Consider the following 12742-nt stretch of genomic DNA (forward strand, 5'->3'; position numbering starts at 1 on the left):
TTCCTGGTAGCATTCACATTCGCATTCGTTCTCACTCACAACTCCTCTAAACTCTCTTCTCACGATGAGCCTAGAATGGGTCTTTTATACTCCATGGCTGGAGCCTTAATTACCCATTAATAAAATAATTACCATGCGGCAAAAGCAAAATTGATTAAAGAAAAAACAAAACAAACAAAAAAAAAACATTGCAGATCTGATGAACGGGTTTGTTATAGCAAGAGTGTACTGTATTTACAACCTAGGAATATTAGTAAGCTGGGTTCTACCTAAATTGTGGACTACCAAGGGAATGTATTATTCCTTATTATTAGGCTGATATGTACTTCTTTCTAATCAACATTATTACTTTGCAGCACCTTGTAATAAAGTCGCCAATAAGTCTTGGCCATTTCAAAGCCATTCGAACACGTTTAACTAACGGCTGTGGTGATGAACTGGGCCGTACAGTGTCACTGTAGTCTGCAATTTTGAAGAGACCAAAGGCTATAGATATCAGCAGGACTTGAGAATTAATGCATGCACACAACAAGGGATGAAATGCATTTTATTTTGCGGCAAAGCAACTTTTAAGAGAGCCTAAAGAAATAATTATTAGTATGATTTTAACCAAGCCCTTGCCTCAGGTGCCTCATAGCTGGCTACAGTCTTGTAACTAAACTATGAAAAATACAAATTATTGATATTACTATACGTATTGAGCCGTGTTAAGCCTTTTTATTTGGTAAATGTAATTTTCATTACTAACTTCAATCACATTGATAGCTCTCTTAAATACCTACATGTTTGGTGACTGCATTCTTCGTTGAGTTGGTGGTAGTCCACACAAAAGCACCACTCTCTTCTTCTTGGGTACAAGCACCATGGTGGAGGTCCAGGGGCTGTCAGAGAGCTCGATGATGCCTGCATCTTGCATCTCTTTAAGGATTCTGTCTGATACTCCCTGTCGGGAGAGGGGCAGTCGACGCGGCTGCGGTCTGATGGGGAGGGCATCACCGGTACCACTGGTGTGTTGCACGAGGTGAGTGTGGCCAGTCTCCTCAGGGTGAGCAGTGAAGCTGTTCTGGAACTCAGCCAGCAGTATCCACAGCTGGGCACACTGCCCCTGGCAAAACTCTGTGCAGCTATTGCGCCGGACCGTTTCTACTTCTGACCAGGTCCTGGGTTGGGTTTATGGGGATGGAGGTGGCTCGCTGGTGGCTTATTCTGAGGGCAGTAGAGTGGCTGAAGTGCTCGGGGAGTCCAGGGCAGGGACTTTCGGGTGGCCAGTGGTGGGTGAGGTTCAGGGGAGGGTCCATTGGGAACAGTTGAGGGTTTCAGGAAGGGCTCAGCACCAGCCCAGGATTGACACGGTCAAGGGCGATGATGTTCTCATGGTGCAAGTCGAGCAAAACCACATTTGCAGAAAGTATACAATTCCAATTATTTCTCTCTGTAAATCTGCCATGCACTTGGTCAATTTGATAAACCTACACATAGAGGTGGCTTGATTTGATTGGTCTTGGCAGCTATAGAGACAACAATAGGCAGCCCATTTATCAGTGAAGTAGTAATGAACTGCTGGAAAGGTATGCCAACATCCTTAGCATAATATAGTGTAACTTCTGAAGATTAATCCCACTCTCCGTGCTCAGAGACCAAAGAACAGTCTGATATGCCAAAGGAGAGTAGATGAAATGAAATGTAATCATTAGGTGGCTTCTCTTCACTCACTGGACACTAGTGTAAGAAGATACTGTAAAAAACCCTTTCTATACCATGGTTCTAACACCATCTCCAGGTTCAGAGATAAACATGCTCTCCACTATACCCGGAATTCCTATGTGTATGATGCCACCTGAAGGGAACCAAACTACTTATAAAATATTTTTTGCAGATTAATCCATTCAAGTTGACCCAATTATTCACTGTATATATGAGAAACATGTGTCTTATTATAATACCAGAATGCGCCAAACTGATACATACACAAGGTATTAGGCATATGAGAAATTATCCAGCAAATCTATATATTGACCACAGGTAAACTCTATGGTCCAATTCACATCTCAGCTTGTCCAGTTGCTATGTTTCATTTACCCTGTTTAACACAGGGGTCTGCATTCACAGAGAAAGACAGAGCATATAAACAGGAATGGCTTGCAGTCAGAAAATAACTTCAGCATTACTCAGCCGACTTGGCAAGTGAAAGCTGGAAATGGGAATATTGAAGAACTCAACAGCTGCACACATCATTCATATTGCATCCCAATACCTCTGAGGCTGACACTGGCTTGTGTGCCACAATGAATCAAAGTGAAGCTGACAGGAAAAGATGTTCAGCTGAATTCAAGATTGCCAGCTTTCAAATTGAATCAGCAGGTTCAAAAACATTGAAAGAAAATAAAATCAGCTATAGGCTTCTATAATAGGGCAGTGAAATACACTGATAAAAATACCTAAAACAGTGTTCCATTGTTATTTTGCTGTCTGATTTATACCTAAACAAATATAAATATGAGTGTAGTGAATTTGTGTGGGGTTCTTACACTGTAAAATATATGTTAAGTTTACTATTATTATTATTATTATTATTATTATTTTTAATAATAATATTTATTTGGCAGAAGCCTTTACCCAAGGCAACTTATAGGGCAGTACAGGGATACAATACAAGATTAATATTTAAATTTAATATAGCTTACAGTAAGTGCAAATGATACTGCTAAAAGTAAATAACTAGGATGCTACAAGTTAGGGTTACAACAATGTACTGTATATCTACAATTACATATTAGTAGTGCAACTCATTTATAACCGGTTCTAGATTGTGAAAATAAGCACAATTCACAATTCCATATGTTAATAGTTGAAACTCCTAAGGTTTAAAATATGGAAATATACCAAAAACATGAATTCTGGAATTCCAGGAAGGGTACAAGATAAGACTTATGTACTGTTATATAAAAATGCTCTGGGTTATCAATTTACTTTGTCAAAGTAGTCACTCAGCATCGTAGAGCATGATATCATTTTTAAAAGGCCATGGTTCTCCATTTATTGAGCCAGTATGAACTATAGTTAGTTATACAATATTTCAGTGAGTCACTCTAACTGTTCACAGTGAAAGAAAGAAGACCCTTGAATATGTAGTCCCCTCACCTGCTTAGCAACAGCCACAAATGTTCAGTTCCAAGTTACAGAATGTTATGGAATGAGAAGTGTATAGGAGTGGAATGTTATTGGATTTAAATTGATAGTTACTGTCTTTTTGTAGGTGGGTTTGTGCCTTCTGGTGCTATTTGTATATTCATACAATAAAATAAAAGAACTATCAAGGAAATCATGGTTTCATAAATAAATGAGGATGATTCAAGCTAAATTAGCCAGTCCTGAAAAAGAGCCCCACATTCACCTCAAGTCATTATGACATCACCTAAGAAGGCCTACTTGAATTAATCAATAAGTTCCTGCAAACAAGTGGTTTGCAGTGCGCAGGTGCAGTGAGGATGCAGTACCCCAGCAACAACAAACAAAGTTTACGATCCAAACAGTTCTTTTATTCTGTTTGTGTGGTTTGGCACCATTGAACAATAATGCTGGCAACTACACAGCTATGTGCACAAATAAACAGCACAGGGTTTCAGTCCTGAAACAATAATAAACAAAGGCAATGTCTGGACACGGCGCCACATCCTTTCACTGTGCTCCCATGCTGGTGCTGAATATACAATTATCCTGACTGGTGCAGTGTTTGTAATCCGGGTGTGACGCTGGCTTGACAGCGACAGTTCCCGGTTTGTTAGGCATCTAATAATTATAAATAAACAGTTAGTAACAAACACACAGATACAAAACACTCACGGTTTATACTTTTTGTCCGTCCTTTACAGGTCTGTTTGCAACCATAGAAAAGGATTGCAGATTGCATCGTCACACCCCCCTCCGATAGCTAGTTCAATCACGTCTACTGTACTAGGATGATGACTTCTGGTATTGTGACTCCACCTTCCTGGATGGCCGGCTTCCAACTGCCCCTGGAATGAACTGCCGAACCATCCAGTCCGAGGCACGCTGCTCCTGTTATACAGTGCCCTCACAGGTCAGGGGGGAGATTGTTGACTAGGATTCATTTGCTGTCTGTCACAGTTCCACACATTGATGTCTCAAATATGTACATAAAGAATCATGAATCAAAATTATGAATCAAACATGTTATTTGTAACTTGTTCTACATTATAAATAAAATAACCATATACCTAACAAGGGATGATACGCTTGGTATAAAGAGAATGTAAAAAATAATAAAATAAAAAAAAACTACACATTATGGTTTGATATTGCTTAATACTGTAACAAACAATATTTCATTTGACTGTGAACATTGAAAAGTATATGTGCATGATATGATGTGGCATTCTCGGTTGCCTCCTGGTGCTGCAGCTTATGGGTGCACAATGTACTGTAATATGCATGGCCACTTGGGGACTAAACAGAAATTGTGGAGAAAAGGTGTTTGAATTGTATTATGATACAGTTGCATGATATGCTCCACTTTTTCACAACTTCCACTGTGGTCCATAGAAAGTTGCATTCCTTAGCTTTCCCACTATTTGGCAGTTCATAGTGCACCAGGTAGTTTTTTGTAGCGCGCACACAACATGCTGGCCTTGGAACTGTGAATAAACTTTGTGTCTATTTATTATACCAGCAAAAGCAATGCTGCTATCACCAATGTAATAATAATAATAATAATAATACTCTTTAATTTATATAATGCCTGTTATGTAAAACATCTCAAGGTGCTTTACAATTAAAAACACATCAACACATACAAACAAATAAAGTTTAAACAGGCAAAAGCGCCAGTGTTAAAAAAAAATAAAAAAAGTTTTTTAAATACCAACACTTCCAGAGTCATTGATTTCCATGGAAAGAGCCTATGTGAGTAACTTCAAAAATCCCTATTACCCATACAGTAGATCATGATTCTGGGGACACTTCACAGTCCAGAGGCTGCAGATCGCAAGTTACGCAGATGAACATAATTAGTTAATAGGTCTGAAATGTAATTTAGAGCCAAACCATTCAAGACCTTGCAGGTCAACAACAACATTTAAAATCAGCCCTACTCTTAACAGGCAGCCAATGCAATGATGCAGAACAGATGTAATATGTTCAGAGGATTTAAATCTAATTAAGACCTAAGCAGCTGAGTTCTGCAGATACTATAGCCTACTGAGAACATTTCTTGAGATGTCAGCAAGCAAAGCATTGCAGTAATTGTGTCGAGCTGAGACAAAAGCATGCACTAGTTTTAGAGCGTCAGGTGCAGAAAGACTAGGTCGTAGTCGGGCAATGTTACATAGATGGGAAAATGACATCTTGGTGACATTCTGCACATGAGACTCAAAGGTTAGAGTATGATCAAAAATAACAGTGAGATTTCTAAATTCAGAGCTAGACATACTTTCAAGCCTATCAGTAACCATGCTAAAGCTGTCAAGCAACATTACCTCTATCTTATCACAATTCAATTGCAAATAATTCTATTGCATCATTAATTTAACTTCTGCCAAGCCGTGTGAAAGTACAGCCTCTTTACTGTAAGGTTTAGTCTGCAATAAATCAAAGTATTGTCCACATAAGAACAGAAGGTCACGCCATGGCAACGGATTATCTGGCCGAGGCAGCATATAGATACTGAATAAAAGAGGCCCCACTATAGAGCCCTGTGGGACACCTGTGGATACCAGACTAGAGGCGGATGAGTAAATAAGATCTGAACCAGCAGAGAGCAGTGCCTGAGATACCCACAATGGTCTTCAAACAACTAAGAATAGCGCATGGTTAACAGTATCAAAAGCAACACTACAGTCCAAAAGAACCAAGATAGATAAAGTGCCAGAATCAGCAACCATCAACAGATTATTAACAACCTTAAACAGTAAGTAGCAGGGTTCCAAAAAATGTAGTGTCATATGTCCCCATGTTTTGCTACAGCTGTTGAAATAATGTACCTGTCATTTTTACTTTCACTGTTAACATCCTGACAACGTTTTACACTTGTAACTTTAAAGTCTGTTTCAAAGCTCTTTTCAAAATGTCTGCTCTTATGCACCGAGGTTTGAGATCTATCCTCTAAATCACCACAGGAAGAGCAGTAAAACATTTAAAAAAACAGCAACAAGTGCTCTGGCTTTTCTGTTCTGTACCACATCATGGATCGTTATTGCTGTGTTACCTGTTTGACAATGTGGACAATAATCCTTACATTATGAGTGCACTAGAGCGGGCATTTTGAAAGAGCTTTGAAACAGACTTTAAAGTTTATAAGTGTAAAAAGTTGTCAGGATGTTAACAATGAAAAGAAAAATTACAGGTACGTTATTTAAACAGTTGTAGCAACACGTGGGGACGTGTCCTGGTTTATTTTTCAGCATCCTCTACTCACTCTTTAATGGGCTGTTTTCTTACTGTGTAATGGTCTAAAGCCTGACTGAAAACGTTCAATATTCAATGTTCACATTTCAATAGGTGATTACGTAGCTGATGAGCCACAACACGCTCCAAAATGTTTCCCAAAAATTGCAGATTACAAATAGGCCTGTAATTACAAAAGATATCAGGATTTAAATTAGTTTTTTTTTTTTTTAATTGTGTGGCAATGTGCAAATTTTAGTTGTGAAGGTACTGCTTCAGAGCTCAAGGACTCATTAATGATTTTAGTGAAAAGGTATAATACAAAACAAAAAAGCATTTTTGGTATTTAGCAAGAAGAGCATTAAGTTATGAATACAGGTCACCACAAAAAGAAAAACTGCTTTGTTTCTTCCCTGTGATTAGTTAATGATGTTACTGTTTTGTAAAGCTTTTTCAAAGGCATAGCCTAGGGATATGCATTGCATATTCAATTTCTTATATCTCGTCTAGAATGGATTTCCATCAAGATGCAATGATTAACGTTTAGTTTTGAAGCAGCCCGTGGAGTATGTGACGCATCTGAAAATCTACTTATCCCTGAAAGTACTGCAGTGTTATTTGTGTCTGGGCTAACAACCTTATCAGACGTTTACATTTCATATTGTGAACATATGAATGCTGGAACTATTAGAAGCTGCATCAACGCATATTTTGAAAGGACAGACACTAAGTAGCCATGGCAGAGATGCAGACGTTATTCCATACATCATAATCATTTTGCAGTGCTTAATTCAGTTGCAGAAATAAAATTTAAGGGTATGATAACATTTCCATGTATCCTGCCACAATGCTATACATTTGGTGGAAGTACATTCACTTCCTGTGTTACAGATTATCGAACACCACCTGACCTCCACAGCATTGGTATACCTGTCCCCAAAGCATTTTGTTATATATGAACAAAGATAAATATTTTGATTTACTATTTCTCAACACAGCTCAGATTCCTTTCCTTAATATTGGACCTCATGTCCCTCACTGCCACTTTAACAGGAAATAATTAAGACTGTGCCATTTCCCTGTGTCCCAGAGTTTCAGTAAGACATGAAGGCAAAGCGTGTGCTAATAACTGGACAGGGGCTCTGCCTGTCCCACAATAAAGTAAGGTGTGTTGCATGGGGTGTTGTAATAGGCGTGCACCAACATATAGGTCAGAAATATAGTATTGTTCTTCCAGAGACTTTTCTAAATGAAGAAAATATAGTAGCTGTTAACATTTAAAACAAAAAAAGACAAAACATTTTCGCCCCAGGGTTCATAATAAGGTGTTCAATGATTTAAATACTTCATGTCAAACTATATTTAAAACCATACAGGGTTCTGCAGTTTAAAATGCAGTACAGTCACTTTTGAAGGGGAGCTAGTTGATGTTCTTTACTTGGAACAGAAAAGGACACTGCAGATTTTAAATGTATGGGAGGCTGTTGTGTCAGTTTGTGCCTACCTGTACCCTGCTTGTCCCATGTAAGACACAGAACTCTGCAGACACTGTAAAAGGCTACATTGCAACACCATACAACTGAAACAATATCCACAGCCTTAATACTGGGAATATAAAAGATTTTATTTATTTTTTAAATAAAGCCATATTGAAAGTAGCATGCACAATTCTTGTAACAAAAATAGAGGGTCGTTATATAGTTAGTTGATTACCAAACAGCCACAGGTATATGTTACAGAGTATAGAAATCTCATAGGTAGATGCTCAAAGGTTTGAAGCACTCTTGTGGCCTCAGCGTAACTAAATCATAAGAATCAGCCTTCAAGAACTTCTGGTACACCAGAGTGTTGCAATTAACCTGTTCCCCTGCAACACCCTGCCTCTAGTGGATGTAAGAAATACATTAAAAGTGTTGCAGGGGGATAGGTTAATGCATACACCCTGGTGTACCAGATGCACTTGGAGGACAGACATGATTCTAAGAGCTACTGTACATTGAAGTCAGAGGGATTCTTTAAAGTTCACATTGTGATAACTGAAATACAAAATGATACCTTGAATAAAAATTTAAAAAAAGAACTATGCTTGTAGCTAGGCTTCTTTGCTAGATAGCAAGTCCATTTCCAGTCCACATGCCATGGACAGTTTTGCCTTCCCAAATTTGGCACATGCCTTGTCACCTGTAGTTGCTTTGAGCATTGGGTGACTCTAGTACCTGTCTTACTGTTAGCGGAGTTTGCCTATTAGTTTAACAGAGTAATATAGAGGTGAGCAGATTTCAATGGGGGAGTTTTTGTCCTGAACTGAAACTAAGCTAGGGGAATGGAAACAATCTTGGCAGTCAGCAATTTGATTTGTGATGAAGTAAAGCACTGAACTATTGTATTAATGTAAAACTAGGTGACACTACAGTTAAACTAAATGGTTGTTCTCTTTCGGAGCTCTGATTCTTTTGATTTTTCACTGGGGGATATTTTGAGCATAATCCAAAATATTAGCATTGAAATTATCTTTAAAAATTATGTATATGACCAACTTAAGTGTCACAAAATGTACACTTATAATTTATTTTTTGACATTTATATTGGTGCAATAAAAAATATGAAATAGCAAACCTAGAATTAAATCTATTCTAAATATATTTAGTTTTTGAACACACAAATGTGTTTTTTTTATATTTACCAACAGCCTCAACAGGTGACATAATAGATTAGTATACTATGTGGGCAAATGTGAAGAAAACAAAACATTGCAGTTTATCATTATCTTAACGAGCGTGTCATAATGCAATACGATCCATAGGAAATGTAAAATTCTGTAGCTGCTGCCTCATTTGCACTTTAAGGGTTCAAAGGTTAAGGCAGTTGCTGGTGGAGGAGAATTATATTTCTATACCCAATAACTCAATTTTGAATTGTGTGAGGTTTGGTTACCAAATTATTCAAGCGTAATAGCAAGCTTGTAGTAGTATTCAAGTTTTCTTCGGTTTTGTCCCCACTTTATTTGTCAGCACATTTGTCATCTAATGTCGAATCTGTGTGCCTTGCTAAACATTTCAGCAACTGGTGAGCAGCAGGAAATTAAAACCATTTCGAGTATTGAATTGCTAGTCGGTTTAGGCTGTTTGCTGTCATAGTCAGCCACTGCTTTCAAGATGAATCAATTATTATAACATACCAGTACTTCACATTGTGCAGAAGCATAGGCACATACACATTAGATTCACTAGGAACTGTTCCAGTTCAATTCAGTTTAGGGAGTAAAGCTTTAATCGTTGGTGATTTTCTCCTCAAAGAAATGACAATTAAAATATCTAATCACAATTTCACAAGAGGTTCTCTGGATACAGGCATAGGCACAAATGTAAGTCTGACATACAGATAGATAGATGTAGGGACAGACAACTCCATATATTCCCAGAATCTGATACTCCCAAAACAGCTATATAATGTTATTACCAAGTGTCATGACAACTGGAGAAGCAGTTTTCCAGATATATGCAAAATGTAAGTGTGGCATTCAGGAGATAGGGCTGTAGGGACAGACGGACACCCCCACATAAACCCAGAATCTGATATTTTCAGTAAGGTATGCTAAATAATGTTAATAGCAAGGTTCATGATAATTCGATTAGGGTATTTCCAGATATATGGAAAATGTCCCTTATGGAACGAAAATATATTTAAATATATTGACAAATATAATGTAGTAAATTATAAAATGTATTATGCAATATATTTTAATATATTTTAATATATTTTCGTTCCGTAAGGGGTGATGTGTGACACAGAACAATAAGCCAGGTCCAAAATCTCTTTTAATGTACAGTTCTAAAGCCAGTTGTCTGTTGTCTACCTTCCTAAATTTTTGCAGTGAACCTGGTGTGCATTTTACATACCTGCGGAGAACCCAGTAAGAGACCAGTAAATATCAGTTACGATTCACAACTTTTATTTGCTGTGTTTATTATTATTATTATTTTTGCAAGGCTATATTTTGAATTTAAATTGAAAATTAAAGATGACACCCACAGTGCAAAAATGTACATTTGTTTGAATATTGTCTCCTTGTTTGGGATGCAGAAAGAACGGGAGTGGGTACCGTAACTCTAAACTGTTTAAAGATCTTTGTCGATATCTCTCCCTCCCATTTGCTCGCTATGCCAGCACAGGGACAACGCCTGCCGCAGACTGACGGCCATATTGCAAAGAGAATCTCTCGCTTCTTCTTTCCTAGTGGTGAACCGCACGGAGTTCAACATCACCATCACTCACACAGGGGGGAAAAGACACAGGCGAGCAGAACGACAAGAGAAGAAACATTCATTTATTTATTCTTTGATAAAAGACTTTCTTAACTTGGAAAATACTTCCACTGGGTCTTTAAAAAAAAAAAAAATTGCTGACCAGGTAAGTTATCTGACCAAACAATGTTTTTTTTTTTTTTTTTTTTTGTGTATTAGAAGATGAAAAGACAAACAAAACAAAACAAAACAATGTATATATAAATATATTTTGTTTCCGACAATTTAGTGTTAAGCAGGCCTGACTGGCTATTGCACTAAAATGTTAATAACAGGCCTTAGAAAAGTACTCCCGCTACATACGTGTTTTTTAGGCACCAAAAAGGAAAAAAAAAAAGACGTGGTTAACTTTGCACGAAATCTGCAAATATATATATATATATATATATATATATAATATATATATATATATATATATATATATATATATATATATATATATATATATATATTTACATTGTTAAGGATGCAAGTAATTTTAGTGTAGTTGCTTGTGTTTGAAATCGGTATCCCGTTTACTTGGAGAAGCTTAGAACAACGTATTTTTAAAAACATACAAAAAGCTTTCTGATTTTAAATTTAGAACGGTGCTGTGTTATATAAAATTGCAATGCCAGGTTAAATTTTCTGAACCATAATACAGGTAGGTATTTTAGAAAATAAAAAAAAAAATGCTTACTTTTGTATATCGAATATTGAAAACTTTGTCTCCATAAGTGTACATTTTGGTGTTCCGTTTTAATTGCAGCCTAGTTAGGTAACATGTTAATAACGTTATTATCGTGGTACCGCCATCACTAGACAGATGCAGCTGCTGCTGCTGCTGTTCTTCTTAACTGTGTAAATAATGTTACATGTTTGAGTGGCCAGTGCAATGTGTCACTTTAAGAATACAGAAGGAAAGATGGTCCGATTGTAAATAAACACGTGCCTGGCCTCTCTACAAACGCTGTTGGTGGGTATGCATAAAATATATAATGAAAATGTTACGATTTCATCGTGTTGTGAAACAGAGCAACAGATACCCATGTAAAGATTTGTCCAGTAATATAAGTACTGAAATTACAAGGAATGTCATTGACGCTTTCTTGGGTGCCGCTGTTGCGCAGTTATTATGATAAGCTAAAAAGGCAAGAGTAATACCGGTATGTAGATTGATCTTACAAACAAAATAGACCACGACAAATGTACTGATCTCCAGAGACGGGCTTACCTGTTTGTGGGCCCTGTGCGGTGGACAAATGCTCCCCCGCCTTTCAGCCACGGTAAAGCAAGGCTTAGAGGTTGGGAGCCTGGACAGTGTTGCAGTGTTTATGATGGTCTTTTCTGGTTTGCAATCTAAAAATAACACTGCACAGCATAAACTACATACAAAAAAAGATAAACGTATAAAAATACCTTTTCTTGCATTTTGTGCTGCAAAAAAAAAAAAAGCTTTCTTGGCTTTTGAGCATTTAATTAAGTTCAGCTCTCCTTTTTGTGACGTTTAGATCCAGAGGTATTAATGCCTTTTGTCCCTCTCTGCCACTACCTGAGTTTATAATGATTGTATTTTTTTTTAAGATGACAATTCTTTTGCTGATATCTTGCAGCACTAGCCTGCTGGTATTTATTTATGTCCTTGACTGCTGTTCTCTCTTATTTATTTATTTTGATTTATCTTGATTTCCTTTTGAAACTCAGTGAGCTGTGTTTTTTGTCTTTGCATTTAGGCTTGTTTCCGTGTCTTCCTCAGTAGGATATTATAGAGGGTTCAATACAAAACTGCTTGATGTATTCATGCTTGCTTGCTAAAAAAAGAAAATGGACTGTATGTGTGTGGACCATATTTAATGTTACTGTAAACATTTTTAGTTGTCAAATGAAGACATCATTTATTGATTCATTTATCTGTCTGTTTAGAAAATATGCATATTGTACAGCTGTGGCCGAAAAGTTTCACATCATTTAGAATTTTAGGATTGAGACAATTAAAATAAATTCAATTAAATATATATATCTAAAACAGTGCCTATAGAAAATCTACAAGGACCTCA

The 12742-nt window shown here is 37.1% G+C and overlaps 1 protein-coding gene across 1 annotated transcript in view; it reads left to right on the forward strand.

The window, feature by feature from the left end:
• The first annotated feature begins 10564 nt into the window (after positions 1 to 10564).
• The window catches only part of LOC121327948 (radixin-like), a 38851-nt gene continuing 36673 nt past the window's right edge, over positions 10565 to 12742 (forward strand). Inside the window, 1 exon segment of the mRNA XM_041272314.1 lies at positions 10565 to 10812. The gene's annotated coding sequence lies outside the window, so the exon portion shown is untranslated.

Source organism: Polyodon spathula, chromosome 15 (assembly GCF_017654505.1).
Source record: "Polyodon spathula isolate WHYD16114869_AA chromosome 15, ASM1765450v1, whole genome shotgun sequence".
NCBI lineage: Eukaryota > Metazoa > Chordata > Actinopteri > Acipenseriformes > Polyodontidae > Polyodon > Polyodon spathula.